Source organism: Gossypium hirsutum, chromosome A06, assembly GCF_007990345.1.
Source record: "Gossypium hirsutum isolate 1008001.06 chromosome A06, Gossypium_hirsutum_v2.1, whole genome shotgun sequence".
Classification (NCBI taxonomy): domain Eukaryota; kingdom Viridiplantae; phylum Streptophyta; class Magnoliopsida; order Malvales; family Malvaceae; genus Gossypium; species Gossypium hirsutum.
In genome coordinates this window covers 42301759-42322156 of record NC_053429.1, presented here as the reverse complement: position 1 = coordinate 42322156, position 20398 = coordinate 42301759, and the positions used below count along the sequence as shown (strand labels likewise).

General features: G+C 36.0%; 1 non-coding gene across 1 annotated transcript; it reads right to left on the bottom strand.

Moving 5' to 3' along the window:
- Window positions 1-13096: 13096 nt before the first annotated feature.
- On the bottom strand, window positions 13097-13203 carry LOC121231319 (small nucleolar RNA R71). The gene has a single exon (XR_005929380.1). It is a non-coding gene; the product is annotated as a small nucleolar RNA R71 (small nucleolar RNA).
- Window positions 13204-20398: the final 7195 nt, after the last annotated feature.

Here is a 20398-nt window from a genome sequence, read left to right as displayed (position 1 = left end):
TTCGCTCTATTTTAACTAAAACTGATGCAAAACCTCGACTCATTCGATGGATTCTCCTTTGCAGGAATTTGACTTGGAAATTCAAGATAAGAAAGGAGCTGAAAATCTCGCTGCTGATCATCTGTCTAGGCTTGAGAACTCCAATACCAAAGAACTAGATGAAGTTGAAATAAATGATTCATTTCCTGAAGAATAATTTTTCACTATATCTGACTCCGAAGTACCTTGGTTTGCAGACATTGCGAATTTTTTAGTAGCTAACATTATCCCAAAAGGGTTAACACAACAGTAAAAGAAGGGATTCTTTAATGATGTGAAAAGCTACTTTTGGGACGACCCCTTTCTTTTTCGCAGATGTGCAGATCAAGTCATTAGAAGATGCGTTACAAGAAACATAAAAAATATTGGAACATTGCCACTCAGAGCCAACTGGAGGACACTATAGTGGAACTAAGACCGCACATAAAATACTTGAATCAGGTTTTTACTGGCCCTCATTATTTAAAGATGCTAACAGGTACGTTACTTCATGTGAAAAATGCCAATGGACAGGTAACATATCTAAACGTGATGAAATGCCTCAAAACTATATGCTTTCATGGAAAATATTTAAAGTTTGAGGTATCGATTTCATGGGCCCATTCCCCAGTTCATTTGGGAATAAATACATCTTAGTAGCAGTTGATTATATGTCCAAATGGGTGGAAGCCCAAGCTCTACCTACTAATGATGCTAGAGTGGTAGTACGTTTCCTTAAGAAACTCTTCTTGAGATTCGGAACACCTAGAGAATTATCAGTTTTAGGGGCACTCTTTTTTGTAATACCCAATTTGAAAAAACTATTAAGAAATACGGAGTTCATCATAGAACAACCACCCTATACCATCCTTAAACTAATAGACAAGTTGAAGTGGCAAACCGAGAAATCAAATGGATCCTTGAAAAAACAGTAGAATCAAACAGAAAAGATTGGGCAATGAAAGTAGATGATGCCTTATGGGCTTACAGAACTGCTTTTAAGACCCCCATAGGGACATCACCGTACAGACTAGTTTATGGAAAAAGTTGTCATCCACCATTCGAACTAGAGCATAAAGCTTTTTGGGCTATTAAATTTCTAAATCTTGATCTCGAACTTGCAGGAAAAAACAGGTTGATGCAGCTGAACGAACATGATGAGTGGCAAGCCAATGCATACGAAAACTCACGCCTATACAAGGAAGCAAAAAAGCGGCGCCATGACACTCGTTTAAAGCAACGAAAACAATTTGAAGTTGGAGATCTTTTCCTCCTATACAACTCAAGACTCAAATTATTTCTTGGGAAACTTAAATCATGATGGTCAGGACCTTTCATAATTCAATCTGTTATGCCATATGGCACAATAGAAGTAAGTCACCCATCACACGGTACTTTCAAAGTAAATGGACATCATCTCAAACTTTATAATGGTGAGAATTTTAAAGACGATGGAGAGGAGCTACGACTCCACAAACTGCCCTGAATAAACCAACAAGGTAACAGGCGAGCTTAGACTATAAACAAGCGCTTCTTGGGAGGCAACCCGAGTACTAACGGTTTTAAATTATTTAAATTTCAATTTTCAAACATCTAGGTCACTAATAGAGTCTTTGAAGCACAGGTTCCCAACTCCACACGGCTGATCACACGGCCGTGCGAAAACAGGGTAAAAATTATATTTCCCAACACGAGAAACGATAAGTGACCACGGGCGTGCGACCTGATCGTGGTCAAATCTGCCAAATGAACATGGGCGTGCGACACGTCTGTGTCTAGCACCCATGGACAACACTATCAAAATAACACGGGTGTGTGCAGAGCTACACGACCGTGGAAGAAGTGAATCACATGACGCATGGTCGTGTAACATGATTATATAGCCAAATGACCTAGACACACGGGTGTGCCCGAAGGCCGTGTGACGATATCTCACTTCGCGACAATCACAGGCTGGACCCACACAGGCGTGTGAACTGGCTGTGCCACTTGAAAAATTAGATTATCTATCTGCTTTTATTTTTCTTTCATTAATTTTTGAAGATTTTTTGTTTTTAAACACTGCTTATCTTTATGATTACTACCAAATTATTCCCCCAATTCTCTTTTTGTTCTTCAAAATCATGTTTGTCCTCCAGCTTTATTTCCAACAACTCGCTCTCGCTAATCCAGGAATTTCATCCATTTTTAACTCAGGAAGTTTCACTTCTCTCCCTATCTTATTTTTATATTCTTATATCTATATTTGTACATTGAGGGCAATGTACATCTTAAGTGTGGGGGGTAATTATTTCATTATCAGAAAAATCCTTTAATGATTGCCTTGTTCTCTTAAAAAGCTCTCATATCATATTTAAGATAAATTTTGATTGATTTATAATTTTGATTGATATATCTTGAATTAAAACATAGGCATTTATGCATTGATTGTTTAAACTTTAAGACATTAGAGAATCAAGCATGATAAGTTGATTTTTAAGAATTTAAAATCTTATGTTGCTTCCCCAAAGTTTAGGTATTACTTTGAGATAGAATTCACAAGTTTTAAACATCAAAAAGCCATAATTTTTGTGAGATTCTTGAGCCTTTTGAGCATCCATTAATTCTTTCATGCTCACTTTTATTATTGCTTTGAGTGCATCAATATTGAACTGTTATTCTAGAACTTTCTTGATTATGCATGTCGAGACCACACCATTTGATTTGATATGTCAAAATGATTAAGGCACTTAGGATTAACCCACTCATGCCATGAAAAGCCTACCACCACAATTAACCTCTAGTAAGCCCCCTTAAGCCTAACAAGACATTTCTTGTATTACCCTTAATATTAACCCTTAACCCATTATTGTTGAAATCCCCTAAATTAATCCCTATTTTTGTCGAGATTTGAGTTGAATAAAATTTTTAGCTATGTCTTGTTCTTAATAGTTAGTCTATGTTATTTAACTTGTTCTTAAAAAAACATGTATACATATTAGTAGTGATCTTCTGTTTGTAAGCTTCAGTATTTAAATTTCATAGTTTGAGAAAAGCTCTGTTGTACGGAATTGATGACTAGCTATTTTTCTAGTTAAGTAATTTTTCAGCTCATTCTCGATTCTAACCCTTTCTTTCAGCTTGTGACCACACCCCCTAGCTAAGCCTCAATACAACCCTCTAAAGTCCTTTTGATTGATGTATCATCTTAAATTATAGTCGTGGAGATTTGATTTTCATGCAAGTCTATGGTAATGACTTTTCATTATTGACTATTGAGTGCTTCATTTATTGTTCTTAAACACCTCGAGTGATTTGAGTGAATCTTTAGTGAGGATGTGAAACTCTGTGATATTCTGAATCAAAGGTAATTACTTAGATGAGGGGAGACACCTATGTTTGCATGATTAAATACTCAACTTGGAATGTTTGAAACTTTTATGTTCTTTTAGTTGAATTCTCAATGTATGATTACCTATGGATTATTTTGAGATATTATCGATAGAAATTATAAGTTGAGAAGAATTTATTTTGATTATGAATTGAGAATTTTGCTTGAGGACAAGCAAATGCTTAAGTGTGGGGGTATTTGATAAACCATAATTTATACATATTTTTACCCCATGTTTAACGCATGTTATGGATTATTTCCTATTAGAATTGGTGAATTTGATGCTCCTAATGCTTTAATTTCATGTTTTATACTTAGGAGAGCATAGAAGAGTGAAAGGAACGAGAAACGGGCCAAAAACGGAGAAAATGGGCCAAAGTACAAAATCAACACGGGCTGGACCTCCTCACACGGGCATACCACATGGCTATGTCAATTTGGCAGGCTCAAGCACGGCCTGAAGTAATCGCACACAGGCGTGTCCCTGCCAAGCCCAAGTTGAGTCGAATTCAGAAAAGGCTAATTTTGAGGGCTCTTAGCATTCCAAAGCCTATAGATCCACCCTAGAGGAGGAAGAAAAATGAGAGGGAGAATAGGGAGTAAAGAATTACTCCAAGGAAGCCGATTGATCCATCTCAGAAGCCGGATTCACCATCAAGACTGAAGATCTCTCCTAAATTTCCCCTTCAGGAGTTTTGGATTTTCTTTATGTTTTGTATTATTTACTATTCTGAGATGTTTTCTTATCTAGTTATGAACTAAAACCCCTAAATACCTAAGGGGAATGAAACCTAAGACGAATCTTGTTATTATTTTCTGAATTATATGATAAATATTTAATTTGTTCTTAATTATGTGTTCTTAATTCTTGTTTTGATATCCCAGGATACTGATTCAAGATAAGCTCTTATTCAGAGGAGGAATAGACCCTGTCTAAGAGTACATTTGTCATAATTAAGCAGAGTTGTTTGCGCGCCTAGACATAGGGTGACAAGATTTTGCCAGATTAGGGTGAAACATAATAAGGGGATAGATCGAGTTAATGCAACCCTAGGGTGTTAATTAGAGAAAGGTCTCATTTATTCAATCTAGGGATTAGACATTATTAGTCTTGAATAGGGATAATAACATAACTTAGGGATCTCCACGGAACAAGTTAAATGAATAAATCGTCCGATTCAGAGCCAGAATAACAAGTACAGTCTAGGTGGATTTTTCCTTAGGTATTGTCTTAATTCAATCGATTTTCCCAAAAGCAATTCCCCAATACCATTCTCTGTGAATTCTTAGTTTAGATAATTAGTTAGTTAAAAAAACCTCTTTATTCTTAGGCTAGATAATAAAAAGACAGTAATTACAAGTACTTTTAGTTCCTTTGGGTTCGACAATCCGGTCTTGCTAAAACTATACTACTGCTCGATAGGTACACTTGCCTACATCGCGATAATAGTTAATTTCAAGAACGATTAATTATAAATATTTAAAACCTATCACAAAATCACGTGATCAAAAACATCTCAAAAGAATAATGATAACAAAACATAAAGAAAACCTAAGAACTCTTGAACGGAATTGAAGGGAGATCTTCAGTCTTGAAGATGAATCCGGCTTCTGAGATGGATCAATCGGCTTCCTTCGAGTAATTTCTTGCCTCCTACTCCGTGTGTCTTTTCTAGATACCTCCTGGGGTGTTTATATAGGCTTTAGAATGCTTCAAAACCCTCAAGAGTGGCCTTTTTCGAATAGGACTAGACTTGGGCTCGACAGGGACATGCCCGTGTGACATGTCCATGTGCAAGTCTATTGAATAGACACGAGCGTGTGGTCTACCCGTGTAAGGAAGTCCAGGCCTTGTTGATTTCCCATGTTGGCCCATTTTCTCCGTTTTTGGCTCGTTTCTCGCTCTTTTTACTCTCCTATGCTTACCTAAGTATAAAATATGAAATTAAAGGATTAGGAGCATCGAATTCACCAAATCTAAGGATAATTCATCAAAATATATGCTAAGTATGGGATAAAAATATACTAAGTATGGGATAAAAATATGTATAAATTACAGTTTATCATAATTGAATTTCAATTTCACTATTACTCATTAGGGACCTCCTATTTCTTATTTTTATAATCAATTTTACATTTTATTTAGTTTGGTCCCTAATGTACGAAACTATCAACTAGCTTTATAATTTAGAATCTAAAACTTTCAATTTCCAACAATAACATCTTTCAAAACTGTAACAATTCTACAAATTGGTAATGAGCTAGCTAATTCAATCTCCCATGACCTTAAAAACATAAAAATTACAAGAAAAAAACTTAATTGCACTAACCAATTTGTTGATTAAAAGCTTGGAGGTGTGGTAATGAAGGTTTCTCCTTTTTTTTTCTTTCTTTGGTCAGATAGAGAAGATGTATTTCTCTCTCCATTCACATAAATTTTTTTATACTTAGTTTTAAGATTTATTAGGTTAATTAATCATGGTTTATGTTGTAACACCCCACACCCGTCTTCGACACTGGAATAGGGTACGAGGCATTACCGACTTATACACGAGTAATCATACAAAATCGAGACGTAAATTTTCCATCCAAAATTAAAAAATTTTCACATCCATTCATGTTCATCCCTAAAATGAACCTACGAGGCCTTAAAATGCATTGGAAGCGGTTCGGGACTAAACCGAGAACTTTAGAAAATTTAACAACACTTAGAAATTTTTTCACTAAACAGGGGTCACACGCCTGTTTGGCTTGGGACACTCCTGTGTGGCTCGGGACACGCCCGTGTGGGCAGGTCATGTGGTCATACACGCCCATGTCCCTAACCTGTGTAACTCTCTATTTTTTACCCAAGAACAAATTAAAGACACACAGCCAAGTCACACGCCCGTGTGCTAGGCCGTGTGGTCGATTTAATAATTTTGATTTTTCATAAAATAGGTGCAAACTTTACACACCCAAGACACACGCCCGTGCTTGAGGCCGTGTCATCCACAAGGCTGAGACACACGCCCGTGTGCTCAATTTTAAGCATCCTATTTTGCAACAATTAAGGTGCAGGGGACACAAGGCCGGAACACACGCTCATGGGGCAAGCCATGTGTCACACACGACCTAGACACACGCCCGTGTGTCTATCTGTGTGGACAGAAATAAGGCTATTTACCAAGCCATTTTGTCACCCTTTGTTGCACACACCTGCACAACAACATATAACACCAATCCAAGCTTATACATACAACTAAATCAGTCACAACCAAGACATCAACACATCTATCACATACTAACATTTATCAATTCAAATTATGCAAATTCCCACATCCATGAAAAGCATCTTCATAAACATATATACTTATACCAATATTTTCCAATTTCAAATGGCCATTTACAAGATGAATTACCAACCAATATAGGCCAATACATTAGGCCAATTCAATTATGACACATACAAAATGACCAAGTCTCTATACATGCCATAACTCATAATGTTGAATTCATTGGTACCCAAAATAATAAGTTGATAGTATGAGTGGATCTTCGATAGTCTCTGATCCCCGAGCTAGCTTGGTGACACTATAAGATAAGGGAAAAGAAAGGAGAGTAAGCCATATAGCTTAGTAAGTTCCTATGCAGATAATAAGCATCATGTTCGAACATTTAACATACAATTAAGTTGATGATAATTGTCATAAACATTATTAAGATCTTATTATCATAACTTACTCAATCGTAACCTTACCGAGGGTTCATTGCATAACGAGCTCATTACATATATGTTTTACGTACATACCTACGTCATCTTGAATTGGATTTACACACAATTCATCTTTGACATACTCGTTAAATTACACGTTGAATTTCTCGTTGAACCATTTAGAATACTAAAGGATACTCGGGAATCTCATTCACACAGTACCATATCAATGCCATATCCTAGATATGGTCTTACATGTAATCTCGTATCGATGCCAATAGCCCAGCTATGGTCTTACACGAAGTCTCATATCGATGTCATATCCCAGATATGGTCTTGCACGTAATCTTAGTAACCCTAATGTCATGACATTTGTATCCTATCTATTCCTAAAGTTCAACCGAAATTTCACACTTGTCGAAACCTTGTCGAATACGTCCAAGGGTCAATCACAATTCATACAATAATAAAGCATTTAAAACATAATTAAAAAAATGCATTAATTACATACGAACTTACCTTGGTACAAAAATAGTAGAAATGGGATCTAATCGTCAAACACTTTGTTTTTCCCTTGATCTAGGTCCGAACCTCATCTCTCTTGATCTATAATAACAAATTTAATTCATTTAATATTCACATTGCTCAATTCAACCCAAAAAAAAACATAATGGCAAAAATTACATTTTTGCCCCTAAACTTTGGCATTTTTACAATTTAGTCCCTAGGCTTGTAAAATGATTTTTCTCAAATTTCTTCATTACTCAAGCCTAGCCGAACCTTTATTGTACTCATAACAGCCCACATTTTTCATTCAATCACACTTTTACTACTTATTTTATAACTTTTACAAATAAGTCCTTTAAGCATTTTCATCGAAAATCACTTGGCAAAAGTCGTTTATCAAACATCAAACTTGCATAATCTATCATTAAACGTCAAAATACACACATGTCTAACATGGTTCAAACCCTAGACCTTAATCATTTCTCAAACTAGTGGTAGAAATAGGTAGATCGGGTGATAACGACTTCAAAAATGTAAAGAGCATTAAAAACGGGACAAGAATAAACTTACAATCGAGCTTGAAAAGTGGCAAAGCCCTAGCTATGTATCCCCCTTCATGTTTCAGCCAAGCAAGAAGAAGATGGACTAAATTTTGCTTTTATTTTACTTATTTTGTCTTTAATTGATAAATTACCAAAATGCCCTTTTTATAAAATATGAAATTTCTCTTACCTCATGTTCATTTTTGTCCACTAATTTAACAAATGGTCTAATTACCATCTAAGGACCTTCAATTTAAAATTTCATAACAATTAGACACCTTTAGCACGTAGAACTCAACTTTTGCACTTTTTACAATTTAGTCCTTTTTGCTAAATTGAGTGCTCAAACGTCAAAATTTTCGAACAAAATTTTTAAAAAATCATTTCATAAAATTGCAGACCATAAAAATGTAATTAAAATAAGTTTTTCTATGTCGAATTTGTGGCCCCGAAACCACTTTTTGCTTAGGCCCAAAATTAGGTTGTTACATATGTTTAATAAATTAACATTAGTTTAATTAATTACTTTTCAACAATATAGTCAACTATTGTTTCATTTCACACGGTCTAATTGTTATTTTGGACCTTTGGTTAATTACAATTTTAGTCCTCAAGCCATCTGCTAAATTAACTCTCCAAATTTCAAATCACCTATATAATAACTTCGTAAATATTTTTATTTAATATTTATAGTCTCGGTTTGTGAAATTGGGGTCCCACAACTATAATTTCTGATACCACTGGAAATCGAGTCGTTACAACATTAGGAGAATGAATTTATTCCAAAAAGATTAAGGATATCCTATGAGGGTAACACACTTATGAAAATGCCATTGGACGAGCACTGTAACACTCCCAACCCCACCGAGTAGGATTGACCCAAATCTAGTGAGCTGTATTAGCCATTGAAGTGACTCTCCGTTAACTCCCAACCTAACTCCAACACACCACTTGCTTGTGAAAATCATGCATTAAATAAAAACCCTACAACAGAATTATTTGCAAACACAGAATGAAAACATGTAAGCTCACAAAACATTAAAGGAAAGGTTCGCATGTCAAGCAATAGAAAGACTAAAGAGTTTGCATGCTTCGAATAATATAAGCTCACTTAGCAGCATTCAACATGGTACATCGAGGATCTTGATTAGAAGTTATCGAAATTGGTATGCCATGCAATCATACTGTTTCAGCTACATAAAGTTCTGCTAGCCTTTGTAAAGAGTAGCTCATGCGAATAGCTAAAAAGTGTGGACTCTTAGTGAAGGGATCTACAATCACCGAAATAATATATTTATTGGTCGTAATCAATGACAATTCTGACACAAAATCCATAGTGATCCTTACCCACTTTTATTCTGGGATTTTGAGTGGCTAAAGTAGTCTTGAAGGATACTAGTGCTCTGCTTTCACTTTCTGACAAGTTAAGCACTTCACCACAAGCTCTGTAATAGCTCATTTCAATCCAAGCCACCAAAATAGTTTGTGGAGGTCACAATACATCTTGTTATTTCCTGGATGCATTGCATAAGGATTATTATGGGCTTTACTAAGGATCATCTACTAAAGCTCTTCATCATTAGGTACATAAAGTCTTCCATGAAAACAGAGTACTCCATCATTTAGTGAGAACTCACCTTGCACTATTAGTTCAATTTGGTGAACTTTACCAACACTTTATCTGAAGCTTGCTTTGCCTTAATTTGTTGTGACAAAGTTGGCCTTACTTGAAGTTCCGCAAGCAATCCCCCATCACTTGTCACATTCAGCTGCGCGAATAGATCTCGCAACTCGTTCATAGACTTCCTACTTAGAGCATCAGCTACCACATTTACTTTGCCAAGGTGATACTCTATCACACATTTGTAATCCTTTAGTAACTTTATCCACCTTCTTTGAAGCAAATTTAGCTTCTTCTATGTGAGCAGATACTTAAGACCTTGTGGTCTATGTAGATGGTACACCTTTCTCCATACAAGTAGTGTCGCCAAATCTTAAGTGCAAACACCACTGCTTCTAGCTCCAAGTTGTAGGTTGGGTAGTTACGTTCATGAACCTTCAATTTTCTAGAAGCATAAGCTACCACCTTCCCTCCCCCCATTAGCACACATCCAAGCCCTATATGAGAGGTATCGCTATAAACCACGAACTACTTCCCTAGTTCTGGCTGGATCAACACAAGTTTTTTTGTGATGATTTCTTTAAGCTTGTCAAAGCTTCACTACCTTTCCTCAGTCCAGGTGAACTCCTCTTTCTTCTGAAGCAACTTTGTTAAAGGTGCTGCAATAGTGGCACCTCAACACACCTACGATAGTAACTTGTGAGCCCTAAAAAGCATCACACTTCAGTTATGCTCCTAGGAAATATTTACTTTACAATGGCTTCAATCTTCTTTGGGTCCATGCAAACTCCTTCAACTGAAACGATGTGTGGAAACACAAAATTTACACACTTTTTCATACCCTTTTTAACTTAAATTCATGCGAATTCGGATAAATTATTGTCAAAAAATAAATAATTTTAGAAAATAATTAAAGTGCGCTTAAAATAAGAACATGTTGAAATTTAATTAATTTTATAATTATTTTTAATGAATTTTGGTTATTTTCGACAGATTTTCACAAAGGGCGAAAAATGGCTCGGTAGACACTACTAGAAGCACAAAATCGAGAAGCAATTTGAAGTATCGAGCGAATTCATTTCTAGCTAAGATGGTCCAATTATGTTTATTCATTCATAATATAATTAATTTTAATTTATACCAATTTAATTTAGGTTAAATAAATTATTATTAATTAATTATCAAAAAAAGTGGTCTAGTTGAACCGAACCGATTGAACTGAACCGGCCAAGGATTGGGCAGCCGAAAACCGTCCATATGTTGACCCAAATTAGCTTATTATCTGATTAATTAAGCTTGCAAAGAAACCCTTGAAGACTTGTCAAAGTTGCATTCAAACCCCTCCACAATTGGTGGCTTTATAGATTTGCCCCAAGCCATATTTAGCAAAGTTGAAGCCATCAAGTTTGCCACATAGATGGTCGGTCAAGGGGTGGATCTTTGGCTGCTATTTTTAGTAAACTTTATTTGCCACATTCAGCTATAAAAATCCCCCTTTGCTGATCATTCAAGGCATCCCTCATTCATTCACATTTCTTCTCTCCTCTCTCACTTTCTCCTCTCATTTTCCCATTCCAAGTCCCTTGCTCTTGTGCCGATTTCTCCCCTTGAGAAAGGGTTCTTCTTCAGACATTTTGGAGTAGCGATTTAGTGTTCATAGAAACCTTGACTAGCGAGGACAACAAAGAAGGAAGAATAGAGCAACCTAGTCAAGCCACGGAAAAACATAGGATTTGATTCTTGTTCACTATCTCTTTAATTTTTGTTGTTGTTATGATAAACTTATCTATGAATATTTATGTTGTTGGAATGGTTAATTTAATCAGGTTAGCTTGAATTTAATTCGTGTTGGTTTGATTGCATTTCATCTGCTTAAATTATTAAAATTGAGTTTATGCTGTTATAGGCCTCAGTAAAATGCTAAAATCATGCCTAAGTTATTCTTGCATTACAATTGTGAGGTAGCTAATGAATTAATTATTTAAACGGATTGAAATTGTAATTAATTGACACAGTACTTAATCAGTGCATATTTATTCTTCTAAGATAGCTGAAGGTTAAATTAGCAATATATCTGGCGATACACTTGCCTTACATAACTTGCAAGATTATTGTGATTAAACTATTTCAAGGTAAGGATTCCTTGTTATCTCACATAGTCTTTTATGTGCTTATTAGATTTAATTAATCATTTGAATTGACATAGGGATATTCAAGAGATTAGTTCAATTTAATGAGTATGTATGTGCCATAACATGTTTGCTTATTAAAATCTATTGAATCGTTTAAATTAACATAGGGATATGTTAAGAGATGAATAGATTTGTGTATGTGAATATGTTGCCGTTTAATTTATTCGTAACAACATAAGCATGAGTTTAATAATTCTAAGTTAAATAAATGTAATTAAATCAACACAATTATGTCATCTTGATTAACTCATATTTTGAAATCGTGCATTTGAGATTTATTTTTTTCGTTCACTTAGTTTAAAATCTTAGTTTTTAATTACCCTCTTCAAACAAAATATTTTTCTTCACCAAAGTGTTTTAAATAGCATTCATAAATAATTCTTTTCGTAGTCCCTGTGGGTACGATAACTCGATATTTACTTGTCACTTTATTACTTGTTGCGATTGTGTACACTAGCACATTTTCGTCGTTCCAAGTTTTTGGCGCTGTTGCCGGGGACTGTTTTAAAAAGTCATTATTTGTGAATTTGTTAGTTTTACATTTTGGTTTATTTTTATGTTTAATTTTTAACTTAATTAATTTTTCTGTGATTATTTTAGGTGTTTTTGAGTATTGACCAAATTATTGACCTACTCCCTGTAGACCCTGAGATTGAACAAACTTTTCGAGAGCGAAGAAAACAAGCGAATCGGAGAAGGACCGAAGAAATGAACCTTGAAAATTTGAATCAAGGAAACAGAGCAAACCCTACTTAAAATCCTATCCTTATTACTGATGATAGGGATAGAGCTTTAAGATAGTATGCCGTGATAGTATTTAATGATCTTAATCCGGGTATTAGGAGACCCAAAATTGAGGGACAACAATTCGAGCTGAAGCCAATCATGTTCCAGATGCTTCAGACAGTGGGCCAATTCACTAGAACGCCTACTGAAGATCCTCACCTACATTTAAGACTGTTTATAGAGGTGAGCGATTCTTTCAAATTAGCTGGAGTACCTGAAGATGCATTACAAATAAAGCTATTCCCGTATTCACTAAGGGACAGAGCTCGAGCCTGGTTGAACTCTTTGCCACCAAACTCAATTTCCACATGGCAAGAGTTAGCAGAAAGATTCGTTATGAAGTATCTCCCATCTAGCAAGAATGCTAAGTTGAGGAACGAGATCACTGGTTTCCAACAAATGGATGATGATTCCTTGTATGAGGCATGGGAAAGGTACAAAGAATTATTACAAAAGTTCCCTCATCACGGAATCCCACATTGCATCCAACTTGAGACATTTTATAATGGTCTCAATGCTCACACGATGATGGTAATGGACGCTTCTGCTAACAGTGCTCTCCTTTCTAAGTCTTATAATGAGGCCTATGAAATCATTGAGAGGATTGCCAGGAACAATTACTAATAGCCAACCAATCGAGCAGCTTCAGGAAGAAGAGTTGCTGGAATACATGAAGTAGAGGCTCTTACTTCACTCGCATCACAGGTATCATCAATATCCTCAATGTTAAAAACTCTTACTACTAATGGGTCTAACAGTTTTCCAGCACAGCCACCTAACTAATTTGAAAATATAGCCTATGTCTATTGTGGGGAAGGGCATTTGTTTGAAGAATGTCCATCAAACCCAGAATCCATATACTACATAGGTAACCAAAACCAAAATCGAGGAAGGCAAGGACTGCAATCCAATTTCTATAACCCATAGTGAGCAAAACCACCCGAACTTTTCCTAGAGTAACCAAGGGGCTGGAACCAGTAACACTTAGCCCAACCTAGACCAGCCCAACCACCTAGTTTTCTCTAACAAGTTCATGAACCAACCCAAGTTGAACCATCCAATGGCTTAAAAATTTGTTGAAGGCATACATGGCTAAGAATGATGCCTTAATCCAAAGCCAAGTAGCTACATTGAAGAACCTGGAAAACCAAATGGGCCAGCTTGCAACTGAACTCAGGAACCGACCACAAGGTACCTTACCTAGTGATACGGACAATCCGACGAATTCGGGGAAGGAACATTTCAAAGTGTTGACATTGAGGAGTGGAAAGACAGTAGAGCCCAATACTATTGAAGCTGAAAAGGAGCAAGTTGACGCTCAAGATTCAGAGGAAGTTCAACCGAGTGTTGAAATTCCAGTTTCACAAGAACCAGAATCTACAAAACCTGATAAGGTAATTTTAGTACCAGCTAATTTTGATCAACCAATAACTCTGTTAGATGCAGAATTACCACAGAGGATGAATCAACCAGTTTCAGTAAAGAAACCACCACCACCCTACCCTCAAAGACTTCAAAAGCAGAAGTAGGAGATTTAATTCAAGAAGTTCCTAGACATACTCAAGCAACTTCATATCAACATCCCGTTGGTTGAAGCACTTGATCAAATGCCGAACTACGAAAAATTCATGAAGGACATTTTATCCAAAAAATGAAGACTTGGAGAATTTGAGATGGTAGCTCTGACGAAGGAATCCAGTGCATATCTTCAAGACAAATTACCCCCAAAGTTGAAGGATCCTGGATGTTTTACCATACCTTGCAACATTGGAGCAACATATTGTAGTAAGGCATTATGTGACTTAGGTGCAAATATTAACTTGATGTTTATGTCAATATTTAGGAAGTTGGGGATAGGTGAAGTTAGACCTACTATGGTTACACTCCAATTAGCAGATTGATCCTTAACACATCCAGAAGGAAAAATCAATGATGTATTGGTACGTGTAGATAAATTTATCTTCCCTGCTGATTTTGTTATTCTAGACTTTGAAGCAGACAAAGAAGTGCCAATTATCTTAGAAGGACCATTCTTAGCAACTGGAAGGACCCTTATTGATGTGCAGAAGGGCAAGCTTACTATGCATGTTCAAGATGCTCAGGTAACATTTAATGTTTTTAAGTCTATGCGATTTCCTAACACAATTGATGATTGTTCTACAGTTTCCGATTTAGAGGATTTAATAGTAGAGAAGGAGCTCAACTATGTTGAGGATCCATTGTAACAAATTTTGACATCAAATCCTCCGAATGATAAAGAGAAGGATGAATACCTAGCGTTGTTAGAAGCTAATCAAAAGGGATTTAATCCGCAATCTCATTTTGAATTTTTGGAATTAGAGAAAAGGGATTATGCCCAACCAAAAGCGTCAATCGAGGAGCCACCTAAATTAGAACTTAAGGTATTTCTTTCACATCTGAAATATGTTTATTTAGTTAACTCTTCTACTTTACCTGTTATTGTTTCAACAGAATTAACTAGTGAGTAAGAAGAGAAACTCATCTTGGTGTTGAAACAATTCAAGAAGGCTATCGGATGGACCATAGTTGATATTCGTGGTATTAGTCCATATGTATGCATGCACAAGATTATCATGAAAGATGGCAAAAAAGGGACCATTGATGGACAACGAAGACTGAATCCCATCATGAAGGATGTAGTAAAGAAAAAAATCATCAAGTGGTTAGATGCGGGTATAATCTACCCCATCTCAGACAGTTCATGGGTAAGTCCGATCCAATGCGTGCCAAAGAAAGAATGTATCACGATCATTGAAAATAAGAATAACGAGTTGATACCTACTAGAACGATTATGGGATGGAGAATTTGCATCGATTACCGGAAGTTGAACAATGCGACTAGGAAAGATCACTTTCCTTTGCCGTTTTTGGACTAGATGCTGGATAGACTCGCAGGGCAAGACTATTACTATTTTCTCAACAGATGCTCGGGGTATAATCAGATTACAGTAGCACTGAAATATCAACACAAGATAACATTCACCTACCTGTACGGTACATTTGCATTTAGACGCATGCCATTTGGTTTACGTAATGCACCTGCTACCTTTCAAAGATGTATGATGTCTATTTTTACTGACATGGTTAAGAAGTATTTGGAAGTTTTTATGGATTATTTTTTAGTATTTGGAGATACTTATGATGATTGCTTAGCCAATCTAGCGAAGGTATTAAGGCGATGTGAAGAAACAAACTTGGTACTCAACTGGGAAAAGTGCCATTTCATGGTACGAGAAGACATTGTTCTAGGGCATTGGGTAACAAGACATGGAATAGAGTTTGATAAAGCAAAGGTAGATGTTATTGAGAAACTCTCACCTCTAACATCTGTAAAGGGTGTTAGGAGCTTTTTGGGCATGATGGTTTCTATCGAAGATTCATCAAGGACACGACGTTCAAATTTGATGAAGAGTGCTTAAGAGCTTTCAACAATTTGAAGAGTTGACTAGTTTCGGCACCCATAATCATCACACCAAACTAAGATTTTCCATTTTAACTGATGTGTGACGCAAGTGACTTCGTGATAGGAGCTGTCATGGCAAAGGAACAAAGTTTTTCATCCCATCTATTATGCAAGTCGAACTCTGATAGGAGCTCAACTAAATTATACGATAACAGAAAAAGGGATACTTGCTATTGTGTTTGCTTTTTACAAGTTTCAATCTTATCCTGTAGGTACCAAAGTGACTGTCTATACGGATCACTCAGCATCTAAGTACTTACTTTCCAAGAAAGACGCTAAGCCGAGGTTGATCTGGTGGGTACTTCTACTTCAAGAGTTCGATCTAGAAATTCAAGATCGAAAGGGAGTAGAAAATCAAGTAGCAAATCACTTGTCCAGATTGGAGCCACAAGAAGGGAATTCTCCTCTTATACCAATTCAGGAAACATTTCCAGATGAACACATACTGAAGGTAAATCATGTCCATAATACCCCTTGGTTTGATGATATTGCTAACTATTTAGCTTGTGGTTTGATGCCAATTGATAAGACATATCATCAAAGGAAAAAGTTTCTTTACAATGTGAAGTACTATTTCTGGGAAGAGTCATATTTGTTTAAAAAGTGCTCAGATCAAATGATCAAGAGATGCATGGCAGAATATGAAGTACAAAAGATTCTACTCCATTGTCACTCAGCTCCAAGTGGGCGACACTTTGGAGGTACTCGTAGTGCGGCCAAAGTATTGCAAGCCAGATTTTTTTGGCCAACTCTATTTAAGGACACATATGCTTACGTAAAGAGTTGTGATCAATGTCAAAGGGTCAGAATTGTCACCAATAAAAATGAGATGCCTCGAATGAACATCATTGAGGTAGAATTATTTGATGTATGGGGTATTGACTTTCTTGGTCCTTTCCCTCCATCCTTTGGTCACAAGTATATATTGGTAGCAATAGACTATGTGTCTAAGTGGGTCGAGGCTGAAGCTTATCCGACAAATGATGCTAGGGTTGTGATGAAGTTTTTGTAGAAACACGTGTTCACAAGGTTTGGAACCCCAAGAGCTATTACCAGCGATGAAGGATCCCATTTTGTGAACAAGTGGTTGAAATGTTTATTAGATAAACATGGAGTGAAACATAAGGTCGCTACAGCTTACCATCTGTAGACGATTGGGCAAGCTGAACTGGCAAACAAGGAGATCAAAGGCATACTTGAGAAGGAAGTTTTCCCGAACCGACGAGATTGGTCCAAAAGACTGGATGATGCTTTATGGGCTTACATAATAGCATACAAGACACCTTTAGGGATGTCACCCTACAGGTTGGTCTTTGGAAAAGCTTGTCATCTACCCCTGGAGTTAGAGCACAAAGCTTACTGGGCCCTACGACAACTCAACTTGGATCTTAAGCTTGCAAAAGAGAAACAGCTGCTCCAACTCAATGAGCTAGAGGAATTCCGGATGTTCTCGTACGAAAATGCCAAATTACTCAAGGAGATACTTAAGAAATAGCATGACAAGCACATTCGAGTTCGAGAATTTGAAGCAGGTCAGCAAGTCTTGTTATTTAATTCCAATTTAAGGTTCTTTCCAGGTAAACTAAAATCACATTGGTCCAGTCCATTTATGATTTATCGCGTCTATCCAAACGGAGTTGTTGAACACCAAGGTAAGGGAAGTAATTTTCAAGTTAATGTACGTCATCTGAAACATTACTGGGGAGATAAGACTGAACGGAATCAAATTTCCTTCATTTTATCGAATGTTTAAATTTTCTTATTTTCTTTTTTAATAAATGATTTAGGGTATATTTTCGGGATTAGTATGTTTAAATAAATTCTGTCTAAGAGATTGGAACTTAAGCGGGACCGCTTCTAACCCCTCTAATCTTTCTTGAGAATGGATTTTAATATAATTTTTCGAGAAATTATTCCCTAAATAGAAAATTAAATTTTTGGTTTTTTCAAATTAGAGGGTCAATTTTGATCCAAGTTTTAAATTGCAACTCAATTTCAAATTTTCATTAAGTCTGGGGACTTAATTGAATTATTTTTAAAAATTGGTTGCTCTTTTTATAAATAATAAAAATTAGATGCCTCTTTTTGTAAATATTTCCAAAAGGCTTCTAGAATAAATGTTTTTAGTTTAATAAAAAATATGATAATTATTAATATATAATTATATCCATTATAATATAGAATTAGGATTACTGTTAATTTAATCATATTTTATTTGATACTTTTTTTCAAATAATAATAATAAGATGATAATGTTTAATATATAGTTATATCTATTATAATTTATATATTAATTTTTATCAATTTAGCATAGAATTAGGATTAGATTTATTCATATTTCATTTTTGTTTAAATAAATTAATAGCATTAATAATTTAATATGCATATATTTAATTATTAACTGTTGTTAACTTTGTATAGGATTAGAACTTAGAATTCTTTATTGATTAAATTGTTCTAAGAATTCTACTCTAATTCCTATTCCTTCCTCTATAAATTCCACCTATCTTCCCATTCATCCATCACTCAAACCCCCAAAACATCAAGTATCGCAAGCTCCTAGTCGTACATTGCTCGGCCAGTAGCCCCAGCTCCATTGCACGCCGCACGTCCAAGCCCCAGCAGCTGCTCCTAGGTGCCTCACCTGCGTACGTCCAGCTTCAGCGCATGCCAGGCCTGCTTGCCGAAGGTCCTGCACGCTGCTCACGCACTAACGCTAGCTCCCAGCTTAGCTTGCGTGCACTGCCTGCTCCTATGCCCATCCGCCCGCACATTCCTGCAGCCCTCCAGCACTTTTGCGGCACACACCTACACGAAGCCCCTTAGCCAAAATATTCCAACCTACCCTAAATTGACCTCTTCTTTTCATTAATTATTTTTAGGAGTTTATATTTTTATAGAAAGGGTGGTAAGACAAATTTTTTCTCCTAAATTTTAATTTTATTTATTTATTTAATTTTTCAATTTATTGAATCATTAATAATTTTTATTTAATTAAATTTTTGAGAAACTAATTTTTCCCATCTTTTTTTCAGGTTAATCATATCTTGCAAGAGAACTCGTGCTTGCGCCCAAATTGATGAAACACAAAATAGGTTCCATTGTGAAAAAGCCAAAGAAAGATATGAGAGTATCTTCAAAAATCAATAGATGCATCTAGAAAAAGGCTTTACATTGAAAGAGAGCAACTACAAAGACTTTATGGCATGTATTCGTCAAGTTGCTGAAACCCTCAATTGGGAATTGTTTGTGAGAAGACACCTAGTGTGGATGAGGAACTAGTTCGCAAATTCTATGCAAATTTAACCTCAAGCGAGTTGACAGAAGTTCCAGTTCACGGAATCAAGGTACCGATAACTTCAAACGCTATTAATGAGTTCTTTGAATTGCCTGATTTTGAAAAAGATGATTATTCTTCCTTAATGAGCAATATAAAGCCTAAAAATTTGCAAGAAATTCTCGAGGAACTTAGTTCCAGGTTCTAAGAGATTGTGTTAAAGAAAGGAATCCACACTTGTCGAAGAGAATATTTGACACCACTCGCAAAGGTATGGTTCTATTTCATCCGATTCAACCTTATGTCTAGTTCACATGGAACTACAATTTCATTAGGGCGAATGGTCTTATTTTACTCAATTTTAACTGGAAAGACCATTGATGTGAGAAAAATCATCTTGTGAGAGATGCAAAATTGTGCCGTTAGACGTTCTGGCCCAACCTACTTTCCCTTTACGATAACAATTTTGTGCTTCAAAGATAAAATTCTTGCAAACATAAAGAAGACAGGCTATAGCCAGGGCACAATCACAGATTGGGACCCTTACCGAATAGTTGGAGATTTTGTTCTACAGCAGCAAATTGAAGAAGGTGAGGATCCCGAAGAAGAGGAAGAAGATCCTATAGAGATCGAACCAATGCAATTGGCTAAAGTCCCTGATAAGGTGGAACCACTAGAACCAGAAGTTGAACCTGATGACGATACTTCAAAGTTCAGAGCTCAACCACCTAACCCAGATCTTCGAGATGAGCTGTCAAAGTTGATAGACATAATACAGTATATGCAATGGCATCAACAAGCTTACTGGAGATACTCAAAAATAAGAGATGACTCGATGAGAAGTGCTATTAAGAAAATTTACAATGACCCATTTATTTTTGTGCCTGAATTTCCAGATTTTATATTT